The sequence below is a fragment of the Ochotona curzoniae genome, unplaced genomic scaffold (assembly GCF_017591425.1).
Source record: "Ochotona curzoniae isolate NIBS_2020 unplaced genomic scaffold, NIBS_Ocur_1.0 contig_1014, whole genome shotgun sequence".
NCBI classification, from domain to species: domain Eukaryota; kingdom Metazoa; phylum Chordata; class Mammalia; order Lagomorpha; family Ochotonidae; genus Ochotona; species Ochotona curzoniae.
Window position 1 is genome coordinate 47,557,532 of NW_024464920.1, and position 9,845 is coordinate 47,567,376.

The following is a 9,845-nucleotide window of genomic DNA, read 5'->3' on the forward strand; positions in this document are numbered from 1 at the left end:
GACTTGGTCTGTCTGCCTCAGTGTGCTTGCCTGGCAAGAAACCCAGGACAGGCTATGTAGCCTTCATCCAGCTCTATGTCATGGAGCAGGGAATGGCAACGGCAGGGAGGGCCAGGCTTTGGGAACAGGAAGCCCGAATCTGTCCCGGGAGCTGCTGTGGGCCACGCCACCGGCAGGGGTAGGGCAGGGCCAGCCTGAGGCCAGGACCGAGTGTCTCTGGCCACAGTGTGAGCAACACCATCAGCGTCCCCTTCCCTGGAGCTCAGACTCTGGTGCCAGCTGCCCATCTAGTGACCCCTTCTTTTTTTTCCTGTTCTGCTAAAACATTGTTGAGCCTCAGGAGCCCCAGGACCCTCCTCCTGCAACAGTCTGTTGCCTAAGTTTTCCATGTCAACTGGCATAGCATCTCCACATGAGCCTCCTGTTGACTTCCTCTCTGGATGCCATTACAATTTCTATCTGCTGGATCACATTTCCCCCCGCCAACCACCACCAATGCCCCCAGCAGCCACAGCAGGGGCCGGCCGAGCTGGGAATGCCATCTGCGGCTTCCACATGGGTGATGGAAGCCCAGGCTCCCAGGATGTGCGCCAGTAGGGAGCTGCATGGGAAGTGGAGGTTGGACTTGATTCCACAGCACCCACGATGGTGTCTGTGTGATTCCTGAGGGTTAGCCCTGCAAGGGTGCATGTCACATGCATGGGTCCCGCCTACACTGTACCACACTGATTACCTCGACCCTGAAAGTCCTCTTGGCCTCCTCACCCTCTGCTACCGTGAGTGGCATGACTGAGCACAGTGAACAAGCGCCTGCCTGCCTCCTGCTTCCCGCCCCTTGGGTGTGACCCTGGTGCTGGAATGGCTGGTCACACGAGGTTCTGTTTGATTTTCCCAGGGTGGCTATGCGGGTTTGCACTCTCTGCTGCAATGCACATAGGTTCTCCATCCCCCCACCGCATTTGATTCCAGGCTCTGGGGTGAGGCTGGGGAGGCAAGGCTGGCAGGGGCCTAAGCAGGCAGCAGAGGTGCAGTGCCAAGGGCCATGCAGGGCATGGTGTGGTGATGCCAGTGGGAGGGAATTGATAGGAGAGCAGATGTGACGTCTAAGCCTTGTCCCCTGCCAGTCCAGGCCAGGCCAGGCAAGCATGGGCAGGATTCAGGCGATGAGGGCGGGGTCCCAGCTCACTGAGTCCTGCTCTGCCTGGGGCCCAGCCTGCATCATCAGGGCACATGGCCATTATGGGAATATGGGAATGAGGCCCCCCAGGCCTGGCTTTGTGATCCAGGAGACGCCAACCCACAGGTGACTTCGTGCCTCAGGGGTGCAGGTCATCCTAGAACCCGCCTCCTGGCTTCCTCCACACCCTGCCCAGGCTACACACAGGAGCAGGTGCCAGCAGCTGTGCCCCTTCAGTAGCACCTCAGGCCTCGCTGGCGGGGACAGGTGTACTATAGGGCCCAGGGACAGGTATACTGGCCTGGGTTGAGGCTGTGGCAGCTTCCTATGGCCCTGGGCAGATCTGACCACTGTCTGAACCTGATTTCTTCACCTGCGATGGGTGGGAGCTGGACTCAGTGACTTGACCCCACCCCAAGACCTTCCCAGCCAGGAGTGTCCGTGACTCGCATGGGACACGCCTGTCTGAGCGAGCAGGGATAGCGTACACTGTTTTCCCAACTCTCAGCACGTGCCCAGTGACTTCCTCCTTCCCCTAACCCTGTTGGTTTCACCTGACAGATGAGGAAACAGGTAGAGCCTAAATGATGACCCCACAGCACAAAGGGCAGAGCTCTGCCTTCCCAGTCCCTGTTGGCTCAGCCACAATTTCATGCCATAAAGTGACTTGAGGTTTTCTAAAAACAATTTAAAGATTTATTATTATTATCGGAAAGTCAGATCTACAGCAGAAAGGAGAAAAATCCTCCATCTATCGGTTCACTCCCCAAGTGGCCACAATGGCCAGAGCTGAGCCAATCTGAAGCCAGGAGCCAGGAGCTTCTTTTCTGTTCTCCCTTGTGGGTGCAGGGTCCCAAGGCTCTGGATCATCCTCGACTGCTTTTCCAGGCCACAAGCAGGGAGCTGGATGGGAAGTGGGGAGGTCAGGATACGAACAAGTGCCCATATGGGATCCTGGCACATGTAAGGTGAAGACTAGGTTACTGTGCCAGGCCCAAGAAAAAAATTCAGGATTTATTTATTTTTATTGGAAAGGTAGATATATAAAGAGAAGAAGAAACAGAAAGATCTTCTGTCTGCTGGTTCACTCCCCAAGTGACTGTAATGGCCAAAACTGAGCTGATACAGCCAGGAGCCAGGAGCTTCATCCAGGTATCCCACACGGGTGCAGGGTCCCAAGGCTTTGGGCCGTCCTCGACTGCTTTCCCAGGCCACAGGCAGGGAGCTTGTGAAACAGCTGGGACTGGAACTGATGTGCCTTGTAGGATGGGACAAAGTGTGGTTTAACCTACTGCACCCCATGCACGCCCTCCCAGTCAACCCACACACTCCATGCAGCACTGGGAGGAAGTATGTGGTGACATCTGACACCTAAGCAGACAAGCAGGCTATCAGCAGACAGGACCGCTGTCCACTCTGTGCTGGTCTCCAGGAGGTGGACACAAAAGATCTGGAGCCCACACCAAGCAGTCCCAAGGAGGCAGCAATATAGGGCCTCTCCCCCAAGTTCCCAAATCCACCTTGCCCTGCTCTGCTCCAGGAGAAATGTATGGTCCCTAGGTCACAGCTTACAGGGCTGTGGGGGTCAGCTGCTGAGCTCTGGCTGCTAGCTCAGGCCCCCACAGGGAGGCTTGCCCTGTAGCCTTTAGCTCTGGCTTGACCCCAAAGGGCAGGGGGCAGGTAAGCCTTCTCTCTTTTCTTTTCTTTTTTTTTTTAAAGATTTATTTTATTTTTTCATTGGAAAGGCGGATATACAGAGAGGAGAGATAGAGAGGAAGATCTTCCATCTGATGATTTTCTCCCCAAGTGAGCGCATTGGCCGATGCTATGCCAATCTGAAGCCAGGAGCCCCTTCCGGGTCTCCCACGTGGGTGCAGGGTCCCAAAGCTTTGGGCTGTCCTCCACTGCTTTCCCGGGCCACAGGCAGGGAGCTGGATGGGAAGCGGGGCCGCCGGGATTAGAACCAGCGCCCATATGGGATCCTGGGCGTGCAAGGCGAGGACCTTAACTACTTGCGCCATCGCGTCGGGCCCCTTCTTTCTTTTCCCTCATCTACTCCCGGGCTCAACTCTGGCTGGACAGAGCCCAAGCCAGGCACCTGGCCCAGTGTATCTGGACCTCTGGCCATCGAAAGGATCAGAGCAGCTGCTGACCCCTAGCAAGTTACCTGTGACCCAGGGTTTGCAGACTCAGGCAAATGCCAACAGATTGGACATTCCCAGAGCCATCTTGTAGCTGACGGTGAGGGCATGACCCAGAGGCGGTGAGGATGGCCTTGGAATCTGCTGACCACCCCTGGACCTTGACAGTGCTGAACCTGGCCCCACCCCCATGTCCAGATGCCAGAAACAGACTCCCTGGGCAGAGATTCGGGAGGTGGTGAAGAGGGACCGTCTCCTATGGAATGCTGTCCTGTGGGTTTTGGGGGAGCGCCCTACAGAACTTTGTCAATTCAGGGGTGTGCCCTGTGTGTGCCAGGTGGTTTGGCTATGACTGTCTCTGAGAGACCCAGTGCCCACACAGGTGCACGGACGGGAGGGTCTGCACACCCTGTGGGTGTGTTCACTCCCAGGACTGCCAGTTGTCATTCACACTGTGACGCAGCCAGCTCCCTCCCTCGTCAACCTCCTCCGGGTTGCAGCAAGAGCACCTGTTGGGCTCAGCATCTGGAGGCAGCCAGTCCCTCTGCTTCCCTGCCTGTCCCTTCACTGTCCCTTAGGTTCTCATAGGGACAGGGACACACAGCCAGGCACTCTGGGCTAGCTTCTCAGGCCTGACTAAGCACATACTGATGTGCTAAAAGGTGCCAAGTGCTTGAACAGGGGCAGGGAGGGAGGAGGCAGCCAGAAATCCTGCCCTTGTTCCCTCTGAGTTATCATGGGGAACAGAGGTGACAGAACAGGAAAACCCACACTTGAGGCAAAGCCCTGGGGAGAAGCTGACTGGGGCAGAGGCAAGGGGAGCTGTGGCCGCACTGAGTGAGGTGATCAGGAGGCTGAAAGTGGGCGGGACACCCAGGAAGGAACCTTGCAGGTAGAGGGAATGGCAGGTGCCAGGGAGGCCAGCGCACCCTGGGGGAGGCCAGAGAGGTGCTGGGCCTGGGAAGATGCTGGCCTAGCTCTGAGCGAACCAGGAGTCACAGCAGTGGTTGGGCAGAGGGCAGAAAGCAGCTAACTTTTGCTTTCCGGCATCACCTTGGCCGCTGTGGGTGCCACACTGGGGAAGCTACTCCAAGCCACAATGCCAGCAGTGAGGGCAAGGGAGGGGTGAGATGGGCAGGTGCCCCCAGACCACACGGGGTTCATGCCTGCAGGAGGGCTTTGGGTATCCCCACCTGACTCATGGTTGTTGCCTTTAAGCAGCCATGAGAGCCGAACACCCCTTCCCTGGGGTAAACACATGTGCACAGCCATCTATCCACATGTCTATGCAGGCATGCGTGCCCCCATGCGGACACACACACTCACTGCACGTACGCCACATGGGGGTGGATTTTAGGAGATGTCTGACATCCCTCCACCCAGGGGATGAACACTGCCATCTGACAGGTGCACAAACTGAGGCCCGCAGAGGAGAAGGGACTTGTCCATGGCCACTATACCCAACTGCAACCAAGGCCCCACCCCAAAATGCCACAGCAAGGCCAGCAGGGGCCCGGAACAGCCGTGCTTGGGTCTCAGGAGGGACACAGGAAATGCAGGAGGGACAGGAAAGGGATGGCAGAGGAGGCTGGAATGGGGGGAGAGGGGACTGGACCTGGAGGTAGAAGAGCCCCAAATGCTGGGACCCAGAAGTTCCCCAGCAGGCTTGGGAGTGGGGTCCAGTGAGAAGGGAGACTCACAGGATGCTTCCTGCACAGTGCTGGCACCTGCCTGTCCTCCCTCCCTCTCTCCTGCTTGCCCCCGTGCCCCCTCCTTCCAGGCAGGGCTAGGAGAGCGAGGCCTGGCCTGGCCAGCAGGACCCAGGACTGGAGCCAGAAGTCTCTGCCCAACGGGAATCCTCACTGCAGGAAAACCCAGGGCCTGCAAGCAAGATGACCCTCGGGGTAGCCGGAATGTGGCTCTGCCTGCCTGCGCCTGTGAGGACCAGGCAGAAGCTGCTGGAGGCAGAACAGACCCAGTGATTGTTTCCAGAGGCAAATCAGGCCCAGGTGAAAGGGGGTGGCAGGGATATAAGGTGACACTGCCCAGGGCGGTAGCTAATCTTGTATCTGGGCTGCTCCCAGCTCCCTGGGCATCCTGGTCAGGTGGCCTGGGTCCCTGGGGAGGCCCACCTACCAAGCTGCCCCTTCTCTGTCTCTCCCATCCTCTTGGACAAGGACAGGAAGCCAGCAAAGGGAACCGGAGGGTGGAGAGGGGCAGCTGGCACTGATACCCAAGCGACTGCAGGGTGGTGGCCAGTCCCATAGTCCCAGTCTCCAGACTCTGAAACTGAGGCAAGCAGGACACCTCCCTGAAGCATCCTGGGTTTGTTTCTGCACCCCTGGACACTGGGCACATGAGCCAGAGGCTATGCCCTGAGACCACAGTGGGGGCTGGCGGTGAGCAAGTGACTTGTCGCATCAGAAGGGCCCAGGGCATGTTCACACCACACAGCCCCCAGTGCCTGGCACGCTGCGGACGGAGGCGGACTTTGGTATGGCCTCAGCCACAGTCGCCGCCTCCTCCTCGGCCTCCCAGGAAGTTCGGGAATCTGGAAAGGTCGAGCAAACAGAGACTGGGTGGTGGGGGGAGGACAGAGGGTCAGTGAGCAAGCTCCAGAATGTTCCAGACCTGGCCAGGCCAGCTCTAGGCAGGGGAGGGCCCCCCACTGTGCGTTCAGCTCTTTCTCCACCCCCACCCAGCCAAGTGTCCCTGCTGCAACTCTGAGTTGATGGGTGGAAGAGTGGACCTTGAGACAGCTGCTGCTGGCCCCAGCAGCAGGACACGGAGGTTCATGGCATGGACAAGGCCAGCCAGACCCCTGCCCACCATCAGGTGTGAGGAAATCACTGGGGCAATGGCACAGGTGGTGGGCACAGTATTGGTAATTAACTGGGCACAGAATTCCCTACAACCTGGTTCATGGGAGCCCCCGAGTCAGGGACATGCAAACGCACGCGGGCTCCTCACGCACGCCTGTAGGCAGACCTGCACTTCTATGCACTGACTCACACTGACCCTGGCACGCCCGCAGGATAGACACACGCAGCCACGGACACGCCAAGCCCTGTGCGCACCGCAGATCCCCGCTCTCCGGCCGCCCCGCCTCCCATTGCACCCACACCCCCAGCGCAGGACGCTCGGGCCGTGGGCCGGCGCACGCACGGTCACGGACAGGGGCGCGCGCGCCCTCATACCCGGGTTGGGGGGGGATCGGGCTCACGCGGGAGGCGCGGCCAGCGGAGCCGGACGGGGGAGGGGGCTGCGGTGGGGGCGGGGCGGCGCGGGGACCGAGGGGGGCGCGGGCACCTCCGTGCGCGGCCTCGCCTCCGCACGCCCCTTGCGCTGGGCCCGCGGGACGGGCTGGAGGTGGGCTGGGGGGCGGGGATCGGGGCCGGGCCGGGGCCGCGCCGCCTGCGATGCCGGGCGCCCGCCGCAGCCGCCGCCGGAGCCCGGGATGGGGCGAGAGGCTGCGGCGGACGCCAGCATCTCCCCGCCGGGGGCCCCGGGGGCCGCGGAACCGCCGCCGCCGCTGCTGCTGCTGCTGCCGCCACTGCTGAGACCCAGCAGGCAATGGGTGAGTTGACCCCGGCATCCTGGGGAGGGGGCTCCCCGCGCCACAGCCCTTGCATCCCCGCGCTCCCGGCCTCGCCTCGGGCTCGGCGCTCGCTGCACCTCCCCCCAACCCCCTGCTCCGCACGGCTCCCACGGCCCCCTCCCCGCGCGTGACCTCTGGGGGCGGTAGCAGCGCTAGGGCCCGGGGGCTGGGGACCGGGGGTGGGCCGAGGTGGGGAGGCGGGATGCAGGATAAGCGCCGCGGCCCTGGCGCCCCCTCCCCCAACCCGGCTGCTCGGCCGAGGTCTCCGCGGCCCCGCAGGGCAGCGCCTCCGCGCATCAACCCTCTTCCCCGGCAGCCACTGGCGGGTGGGGGACGTCCTCTGGGCGTGGGGCTCCAGCCCTGCTTTGTGCACGCCGCCCCCCATCCCCGGCCACCCCACCGCTCCCCCAGCCTCCGGCGCCGCGCGCGTGGTTGGGGTGGGAGACTTCGGCGTCCTCCTTCCCCAACCCAACCCTGGGCTGTGGCGGAGGCCCAGGCGCAGTCGGGGTACTGGCCGCCTGCGGGGGGCCTGGGGCCACCCGTGGGGGCCAGGTGGAAGCGCGCAGGGGCAGCGGGGAGGGTGCGGGGAGCCCGACATCCCGGGGCGGGGGGCGCTCCAGCTCTGAGCTGCACTGCCCAGTGCGGGGGAGGGAGCCTGACTTGGTGGGGGAGGCGCTATAAATATCTACGAATAGTGAGTTCTGGAACCGGGGGTGGGGAGCGAGTGTGGCCCCGGGGATGTGCGTTGCGGGCTGGGGGGCCTGAGGTGGGAGCAGCCAAAGGGGAAGTTGCCTGGCCCAGCCAGCCCGGTGGCCTGAGGTCTGGTGGCGCCCACCCCTGCCTGCCCCGGGTGGGATGCTGCCTCTTGGGGACCACAGTCCAGATAGCGCCTTGGTGGGGAGAATTGGGGGACCCTGACGTGATTCCGCAGTTAGGGGGAAGGAGGAAGTTAGCACGAGCTCCGGGCCCAGGGGAGAATGGGAGTGGGGGTGGAAACTAGGGGTTGAGGATGTGAGCAGGGGTTCTGGGAAAGTTTGAAAGGGGCTTCCAGTCCAGGCAGGAGGGAAGGCCACCCCTCCAGGAGCTATGCAGATGGGCACTGGAAGATGGTGCTGGGCACGGCAGAGGGATTGGGACCAGCGGGGACACAGAGCTGTGGGGTCAGGGAGGTGCTGGCGGCCAGGCACTGCGCTGACCCTGATGAGAGATGTGGGGAAGGGGCTGAAAGACGCGGAGGGAGGGCAGACAGGGAAAGGTGGCCGGCCCCACCAAGGAGCTGGCGCTGGGCCCTGAGGCCGGCAGGCCTGGCCCTGGTCTGGAGTCTGTCCAGTGTCCAGGGGATCATGGGCTTTGTCCCCGTGACTGTAGTTGGCCTTGTGTCACATTGATGACCTTGCAAGCCTCAGTCTTCACCTCTGTGGAGTGGGTGAATCTTTCTCCTCAGGATTCCCGTGGATGAGATGAAGCTTACGGGCTGCTGGGCAGCTGAGAAGTACTTGGGAAATCCTCTGGCTTCTGTATTGGCATTGTTATCTGTAAGTTGAGGATTTGCTGCCAGCCTGCAGGCCAGGCCGGTGGCTGTGGGGAGCAACATGGGAGGTTGGACATGAGCAGTGGGAGGCCTCATGGTTCTGCGAGGGGTTGCTGGTGTCGCTGTGCCTGACAGTCCAGGAGCCAAGCCTCTTCATATACACGGCCCCTCCCCCACCAGAGCCTTCACTCTCCTTGCAGCCAGCTAAGCCCTGCACATGGGGATCGGGACTCTCTTCCAGAAGCTTCTTCAGGTTCTAGGATGCACTGTGTCTTCAGGACTTGCCCTGAGAAGGTTTGCACCTGGGTGAGCGGCAGGCGGGCAGATCCTGTAGAGTACCACCTGTCTGCCCATGGTGCTGGGCTCCTCAGCGGGGCTCCTGCTGGGTGGCCACAAGCCAGGGTTCCGGGGCCAAATCCTGCTTCTTCCCGTGTGACCCCCCACCTCTGGCCCTCAGTGTCCAGCAGGGCCTTCGTGCCCCTTCCTGAAGCGTTGTGGCCAGCTCTGACCCCCCACCCCATCCCCAGCCTCCCCCTCATGGATGTGGAGTCGGCATTACGGGCGTCTTTCACTTCTCTAGCCGGAGTCCCCCGGGGCGAAGGGCTGCCTTTCAGTATCACTTGCTCTGGCAGTGTGCTGTCAGCTCTGGGTGGGGGGGGGATGGCTGAGTGGTGCTGGCCAGGTGCCATGGCACTGCCCCCTCCCTGCTGGCGTAACTGTTTTAAGCCACTCGTGGTCTAGCAGGAGCTGGTGGGTGCCTGCTTTGGCATGAGACATTCCATAGGTATCTAATCATGACAGTTGACTGGGGGTGGATGGACTTGGGGGTGCTGCGTGGCTGTACCCTCAGGAAGGGGGCTGTTGCCAGGGGTACTGTTGGCTGGGGAGGTGCAACACCCATGAAGGTTTCACAGCTCCTGTCTGCCATGTCCCTGCAGTGACCATGATGGGGGATGCTGAGTGTCCCCAGCTCTGGGAAGGCCAGGTTGGGACCTGGTCCCCTTGCTGTAGCTCCACAGGGCACGTGGGTGGGTCCTGCCATTTGTGTTGTCATGTGTCCTTATTTGGCTGTGAGCAACAGATGCGCGGAATGGGGGAGGGGGAGTAGGAGGACAGGAATGAATGAGTGAGGAGAAATTGAAAGTGGAATCGGCCTGTCTTCCCACCCGTTCTCCCCTCTTTTCTGTCCCTGATGCATGGGGTGGGGTGGCTGGCCCCCAAAGAGGGCATCCTTCGGGTGTCCAGGCACTCACGGGTGCCCTGCTCTGGAGGGCTGACCGTCCCTGCCCCCTGAACCTCGGGAGGCTGTGTTTGGCTGTGGCTGGAATCAGGCCTGGTGCAAGGCATGGGAAACCCCTGGTGGGCTTCCGTGGGGCCGGAAGAGCCACGGCTTGGCCG